We start from the raw sequence: 8,534 nt of genomic DNA, 5'->3' as shown, positions 1-8,534 counted from the left end.
TGCTGCAGCGATAAAATATACTAAGTAACCATAAACTAACAGTACCATGAGTGTGGAAAAGTGGTGGTAATTGTGGTGGAATTGTCCAAGATCAAATAGTCAAATACAAGGTTGATATTCCTCTTTTATGTGGGCGAGGCAAAGCTAACAAGATCTCACTATACAATGATTGCAAGTACTTATGATTGGAACTCTAGCAAACATCCGTAAATACTAGAAGATACATTAAGGTAAAAATACCCAACGATAGCATTAATATCAAAAGGTCCTCTTTATCCCATATGCTTTGATCACTAAATTGGGGCTCATGTTTCTGTCACTCAAGCAGCCCACCCTCTAGCTTTCTCCACAAACTACAAACCCTATGATGTGATCCATGCGTGCATAAACATATGATGGGCACCATAGGACTGTAACAAATTCAATATATAGATCAAACTATCCATGGAGATTCGACAATCAATCATATGACAAAAGGGAACTACACAAACATGACATATGCAATAGATCATTTGCAAATAATTTATAACATCAAATATCTTGTTTACATACGGGATTACAAAGTTTTCTGGGAGAGTGAACCATTGTAGCTATGGAGGAGATGATGATGGAGGTGTCGTGAAGGCGGCATCATGGCAGAGAGGATGGAGAAGGGCATCACGTGAGGTGCAGGGCGGCGTCGGCGGCCATCAGCGGCGCACGGGGCTCCTCCTGCGCCGGGCGTCCATCATGGAGGAGCGCCGCCCTTAACCCCCTTCCTCCATGGCTTCTTGGTGCTGTAAATGAGCCCTCCCCCATCGAGATGAGGCCATGGGGGAGGCAAAATTCGTCGCTTTTGGGGGCTGCCCAGAAATCAGGGTTTTCCTCTCCTTATATGAGCTGGGACAATCATCCTTGGCCCTCCAATGGATGCCCCTTTGATCCAAGGGCTCTTGGGCACCTATAGAACCTTACTAGGGATCCCTCTCAGCCCAATGAAGTCTCAAAGTCGTGGCATGGTCATATCCATCAAATATGGTAAGAGTTGGACTCAATCACGTCACCGATTCCCGTAATCCCGTAATCAAATATTTGTCCTCGAGTAAAATGGACTTTCCTGGAGCGTATGAACTCCAAATGGGCCGAATTTTATGTCTAGAATTATCAGCATAAAATCCCCCACACTTTTGTATTAGATTTTCGTTTGAGGCCGTCTTCGACCCGTAACGTGGCAATCCTTAAAAAGGGTTTTCAACAGATTTCAGGAAAGTCACAATTCGATTCCAACAAGGTTTCATCTTCTATTTTTGATAGTTCCTACACATAAGTGTAAAACAAGAATATTATGCACTTTTGCAACTATTAATAGGTTAGTCCAAATAAATCATAAACTTAATATAAAAACAATTATCAAAAGCATAAAAGTAGCATGAAACCATAAAAAATTATAGATATGTTTTGGACGTATCAGCCGGCTCCAAGCTGGTCGAGTCCCTTGTCATCACCGAGGAGCGGCAACAGATCGACCGACTCGAGGCCCTCGCCTACGAGCAGGTGGATGTGACTAAGCCAAAACTGAAGCAACCGGCTGCGGAAGCCCAGTTCCAGCCAACACGCGGCACGGACACCAAGAGGCCCCCCTGGACCCGGCTAACCCCACCGGCAAGTACGTCGTGGTGGGGGTCGGGCTCAGTGAAAAATAGGAAAGCGAGCTCGTCGACTTCCTCCAGGAGGATCGAGATATCGTTGCATGGACCCTAATGGACATGCAAGGAGTCCCGAGGAAGTTCGTCGAGCATTTCCTACACGTTCAACCAGACGCAAAGCCGGTGAAGCAACCGCTACGGTGCTTCTCAGAGGAGAAGCGGAAGACCATCGGTGAAGAAATCGCCCGGCTCCTAGGAACCGACTTCATAATGGAAGTCTTCCAACCAGACAGGTTGATGAACCCGGTCCTGGCGCTGAAGAAGAACAAGACTTGGCACATGTGTATCGACTACACGAGCCTGAACAAGGCATGCCCCAAGGATCCATTCACTCTGCCCCATATCGATCAAGTGATCGACTCGATGGCCGGCTGCGAGCTATTGTCCTTCTTGGACGCCTGATCAGGCTATCACCAGATCAAGCTCAATCCGTTCGATCGGATCAAGACAACTTTTATAACACCCTTCGAGGCGTTTTTCTATATTACGATGGCGTTCAGGTTGAAAAACGCCGGCACTACGTTCCAGCGCGGCATGCAGCGATGCGTCTACACGCAACTTGGACATAATGTACATGTCTACGTGGACGACATTGTGGTCAAAACCAAAGAAAGCCACACCCTCCTGGACGATCTCAAAGAGACGTTGGCGAGCCTGCACGAGTTCGAGATCCAGCTAAACCCAGAGAAGTGCGTGTTCGGCGTCCCAGCCGGACAGCTCCTTGGTTTCCTTGTTTCCGAGCGAGGGATCGAGGCCAACCTGGAGAAGATTCGGCCCATCGAGTGGATGGTCCGGCCCACTAACCTGGCCTGCATCAAGAAGATCACCCAATGCCTCGCCTCGCTCAGCCGCTTCATCATCCGGCTGGGAGAAAAGGCCCTCCACCTCTACCGCCTGCTCAGAAAGGCAGACGGTTTCGTCTGGAGTGATGAGGCAGATGAGGCCCTACACGACCTCAAGCGCACACGGACAACCACGCCCGTGCTGGCCGCACCAGCAAACAAAGAGCCTATGCTTCTCTATATCGCGGCGACCAGCCGCATGGTCAGCATCGTCATGGTCGTCGAGCGCTCGGAGCGGGGCCGAGCCCAGCCGGTCCAACGACCGATCTACTATGTGAGTGAGGTGTTGTCCGCCTCCAAACAAAACTACCCGCACTACTAGAAGATGTGCTACAACATGTTCTTGGCGGCTCGAAAACTCAAGCCCTACTTCCAGGAGCACCCGATCACGATGGTGAGCACTGCTCCCCTCGGGGAGATCATGGGCAACCGAGATGTGGCTGGCCGAATCGCCAAGTGGGCCCTCCAGTTGGTCGACCACTACATCGTGTATGAGTCTCGCACTGCCGTCAAGTCCTAGGCCTTGGCGGATTTGCTCGTTGGCTGGGCAGAAACCGAGTACCTGCCACCGCCTCCCGACTCCACCCATTGGTGCATGCACTTCGACGGCTCGAAGATCCGCACTGGCCACGGGGTCTGCATCGTCCTCTCCTCCGCCAAGGGGGACCAGCTGCAGTACATCCTGCAGATCCACTTTGTTGCGTCAAACAATGTGGCGGAGTATGAAGAGCTCACCCACGGCCTCTCGCTGACCAGGGAAATCAGCATCCAACGCATCCTCTGCTTCGGCGACTCGGACCTGTTGGTGCAGCAAGTCATTGGCGAATGGCACGCCAGAGATGCAAACATGGCCAGCTACCATTTTTTGGTCCAGCAGCTGATCGGCGGCTTCGAAGGCTGCGATTTCCACCACATCCTTCAAGCCGACAACGAGTCCGCCGACACACTTGCGAAAATCGGCTTCACCCGACAACCCATCCCAGCCGGTGTATCCCTGGAGCATATGCGCAAGCCCTCCATCATGTCATCTTCAAAGTCCGAGTTCATCTTCATCTCGATAGACACGTGGGCTACTCCGGCAATCCCGAGAGCTGCCAACCCCGACTCGGGTACTGCCCCGACTGACTCGAGGACTGCCGCCACCCTGTTGGCTCTGGCTCTAGCCAGCCTGCCGACTGCTCCAACCAGCCCGGGGGCTGCCGGCCTTCCCTCGGGGACCCACCCACCCGACTCAAGGACTACGACAGCCGGGCAGCCGCGTGCCTCCCCCGACCCAACAAGCCCAGTCGCGACGGCCGTGTTAACGGTGGTCACGGCCCCGTCCTGGGTGCAACCCTTCCTCCAATACATCGAGAATGACACCGTGCCTACCAACGAAGTCGAGGCCCGACAGATCCAAACGTGCCCCACCGCCTACACCATCATCAACAACGAGCTCGTCAAGCGTAGCGTGTCTGGGGTGGTCCATTGCTCCGTCAAGGCGGACAAAGGCTGCGAGATCCTCCTCGACATCCACCAAGGTGAGTGCCGCTACCATGCCGCCTCACACTCTCTTGTGGCCAAGGCGTTCCGCCACGGTTTCTACTGGCCATCCACTCTGAAGGATGCCAAGGCACTGGTCGACAAGTGCAACGGCTGCCAACGCTTCGAAGCGCACAGCCACCAGCCGGCTGTGGCCCTACAAACCATCTCACTCACATGGCCTTTTGTCGTCTAGGGATTGGACATGGTGGGCCCATTAAAACCGCCCGAGGTGGTGTGACGCATCTCTTGGTGGTCGTTGACAAGTTCATGAAATGGATCAAGGCTAGGACAATCAAGAAGCTTGACGGCCCGATGGCTGTCACGTTCATCAAGGACATCACCGTCTTCTATGGCCTCCCCAACAGCATCACCACCGGCAACGGCACCAACTTCACCAAGGGTGCGCTCGCCCGCTACTGCATCGAGCAAGGAATCCAATTGGACCTCACGTCCGTGGCCCACCCAACAGCATCACCACCGGCAACGGCACCAACTTCGCCAAGGGCGCACTCGCCCGCTACTGCATCGAGCAAGGAATCCAGCTGGACCTCACGTCCGTGGCCCACCCATAGTTAAATGGCGAGGCAAAGCGGACAAACGTCCTTATCCTAGTCGGCCTAAAACCTAGGCTGGTCGATCCGCTCGAGCACTCGGCCGGCGCCTGGGTCGAGGAACTGCCGGTTGTACTGTGGAGGCTACGAACTATGCCCAACCAGTCGACGGGCTTCACCCCATTTTTCTAGTGTATGGGGCTGAGGCAATCATCCTCACCGACGTAAAGTTCGACTCACCCTGGGTCACCCTCTACATCGAGGCCTATGCCAAGAAGCCAGAGAAGACGGTGTCAACCTCCTTGATGAGGCGCGTGAGCTAGCGTTGTCCAGAACAGACATGTACCAGCAGGGCCTGTGTCGCTACCACAGCCGCCAGATCAAGCCCCTCTCGTTCCGATAAGGCGACCTTGTGCTCCGGCTGATCCAACGGACAACCTGCCATAACAAGTTGTCCGCCCCATGGGAGGGCCCATTCAAAACCAGCAAAGCTGTGAGCAATAATGCCTACTACCTGGTTGATGCTCCGAAGGCAAGAAAGAACAAGAAGGATGCCTCCGGTTCCGAAATGGAGCGCCCGTGAAATGCAGAACTCCCCCGCCCGTTTTACAGTTAAACAAGTGTATGTATGTATCTTCCCTCTTTGAAGCAAATCATTGAAGAGCCAGCGCCACACAGAAGGACTCGAGGACTGCCTTTTCCATCCTACCTGTGGTTCAATTACTTTTTTCTGTCTGCCCCCAGATCGGCCCAGCCGGCTCGGGGACTGCCTTTTCCATCCTACCTATGGTTCAATTACGTTTTCTCCGACTACCGCTGGATCTGCCCAGTCGGCTCGGGGACTGCCGGACCACCCAAGTACCACCCCGGCTCGGCAAAGTACTATACCTTCTCCCCGGTGGCCTAACCCTTGCTGGCTACAGACCACAACCTGGTTGTCCGGCCGGCGGGCACACAGGCAAAGGGGCGGAGCACTTGGGAAATATCGACAAGGGGCGAACCGGGTTTGTCCATGCTACTCGGTTCGTTCAAAAACCCAACTTGCAAAAGCCAAAAGTACCAACACCCCGCCTCCGCCATCCCACTCCTCGTCCGGCCACAGTCCGCAAGCCGGCTGGCCAGCAGAAAAAAAGGCAAAGGAGCGGGGCACAAGGGAAAACGACTAACGCAAGGGAAATGTGCCGAAAGAACCGACAGACGGCAGCCTACATAAATAAAGATAGTGGCGCAAGGCCAAGAGTGCATTACAATAAACTTCCACCCCCAGTGGATGAACTTGTCCATAAAAAAGTGCACGAGTAAGAAAAGTAGGAATTTAAAAACGATGCTACGGGTGCCGGCAAGGTCTTCGGGCTCATCTAAGCATCGGGGGTCAGTCGTGTCTGCTGGCTGGCCTCTGCATCGCCAACCGGCGACATCTCCATGTCTCCAGTCGGCAGCAACGTCCGGCCCTCCTCGACATCAGCAGTAGGCGGATCCACCCCTTCCACAAAAGATGGAGCCGCCTCCCCCCCTGGCGGCTCCCTCGGTGGCGCCATCATCGGCAGCAGGCTCCTTCAAGATGGATCCAACATCCTCGCCGCTAACTGTAATCGGGACGCCGAAGTCGTCCTCTCGGGCGGGCGCGCCATCCTCCCCAAGGTCCGGGTAGTACGTATCCAGTGAGGCATAGCTGGCGAGCTCGTTGGCTCGAATGCCAATGGCCTCTTCGTGCTGCGGTAGCTCAAGCTGCGCCTCCGCCCACATGGTGGCCAACCGGTTCAAATTGATGCCCGTGTACCAGGAGAGGGCGAAGTTCAGTGCTAGTTGGACACCTCCCCTCGCTGCCGACGCCCTCCATGCATCGAACCGGTCCACGACATGCTCGAGCCACCGTGCGAATTGGTTGGTGGGAACCCACTCCGTTCGCTCAGGCCAAAGTTCCTGAACAACATTCCCACCGGCCGTCAGAATTCGGTCGTAGAGCAGCCGCATGTGGGACAGCCGAGTCTCGCACGCGTGAACCACCTCCTCCACCGCCCAGACAGCATCGATGTGCGGCTCGCAACCCACCCGGCGTTGCTCCTCCCGGCGGGATTCCAAGGCCCTCTCCCCTCACACATGTGTATCCGGGAAGCAAGCTAGCCGGAAGAAAGATGATAAGAATAAGAGTCGGCAAAACGCAACAAACAAAAACAAAAGGAACTTACCGATGAACATGTCCTCCACCTCGTGGAAAAGCTTGAGTGTGGCAGTCGCCACCCGCTCCGCTCTCGCCTAGGTCGTCCTCGTGTGGTGCACCTCCTCCCCGAGCCAAGCAACCTCGGCATGAAGAGTCACGGCCGCCTCCTCGCTGACGATAGACGTCTGCAATGCCGCCTCCTTGGTCGTCCTCTCCTCTCGGAGTGCTCCAGCAAGCCGCTCCACCTCCGCCTTTACCTGTGCCACAGCCGCCTGTTCGGCCTCTAGCTCCTTCCTCAACCCGTCATGGTCCCTCGCAACCTCATCGTGCTTGCCCCAGACATCAGCGAGTGCACGATGCAGCACCACCGCCTCAGCCTCGGGAAGGGCTCCCGCTGCGCAAACCACGAGTCAACAGCCGACTCGGCGACAAAATAATACAAAGCAAAGAAGATTTCGACCGCCTACCATGAAGTCGCGTAGCAGGCCCAAATATCGGGTACTACACCCGATGGGTGCTCTCGCACACACCTACCACATCGAAAACTTACCGCGGACTTTCTCCAGCTCGGTAGTTCGGGCCTCGAGCTCCTTGCGGGTCTTGAAGTACGACTTCTTGCTGTAGCGCCATAGCGCGGCTGCCTCCTAGAAGAGCGCCTCGCGCTTTGTCGTGTTCGCCTAAGGAAAGAACAAAGAAGATCAGAAGATCAAAGATTTGGCCCAGCTGCCACGAAGCCGCGCAACCGGCCCGAATCTCATGGACTACACCCAGTGGGTGCGCTCGTGCGCACCCACCACAGTATACGCAAAAAAGAAAGGTTCCATGGTGCTTACCTGAACCGCTTTCTCCACCAGCGCAAAGTTGCCCGCCGCCAACTTGGCGGAGGTGGTTATCCTGTGGTGGTACCGGGATCTCACGTTGGCGGCCGTAAGCAGCGCCAAGAGATGTCCGCCAGTCGAAGAGGTGGCCCCAACTGATGCCGGGCCGCGCCTCACCTTCCCCCACTCCTACAGGATGGCGGACATCGATCGGGTCACCCGGCCGGCTCTAGCAACAAGAGGTGGCCTCGGCGGAGCCTGGTTCGTTTGCACCGCCAAAATGACCAGGGTCCGGCCATCGCAACTCCTAGCCTCGGACTCGGCCCGGCGCCCCTGGTCGGACGCGGACTCAACACCTCCTACCTCCTCGGCGGTCGACTCCATAGCCGGCAGCGCCTCCATCCCCAGGACCGGCTCCTGATGCGTCTCCACATGCGTCAGCAAGGCCCCCACGGCATGAATCTCGGGGGCCGTTGGCGTCGTGGTGCCGCTCGTCGCCCCACCCAAGGGTCCACTCGAGCCGGCCGTCGTAGCCGATGCGGGCTTTGCCTTGGCCGCCTGAAGCTGGATGGTGCGCTCCCGCTCGAGCTGCATCGTCGCCGCGTGCTCCAGAGCCAATGGCCCGCCACCCTCGGTCCAAAGGGATGACGGCTCCGCCAATAGAAGTTCGATGGCCTCCCTATCAAATGAAAAAGAGCACGAGCTCAACGCCATGTGGGAAAGAAAGAAAGAAACACGAGCTTCAAAGAAATCTTACCCCAAAGCAAGGGGAATCACGTGGCCACCCCGCCAAAGCCTCCCCTGCACTGACGGAGCAGCGCCCAGTGGCAGCGCGGGCGACGGAACCTTCTTGGCGGCCAAGCCAACGACTGGACCCTTGGTCGGTCGTTTCCCACTACGGCGTTCCTCCACCGTCTGGCAACGGGCCTGCTCGCTGACACTCGGTCGGCCCC

This window comes from Hordeum vulgare, chromosome 2H, assembly GCF_904849725.1.
Source record: "Hordeum vulgare subsp. vulgare chromosome 2H, MorexV3_pseudomolecules_assembly, whole genome shotgun sequence".
Lineage (NCBI taxonomy): Eukaryota > Viridiplantae > Streptophyta > Magnoliopsida > Poales > Poaceae > Hordeum > Hordeum vulgare.
Note: the sequence above shows the minus strand (reverse complement) of the source record.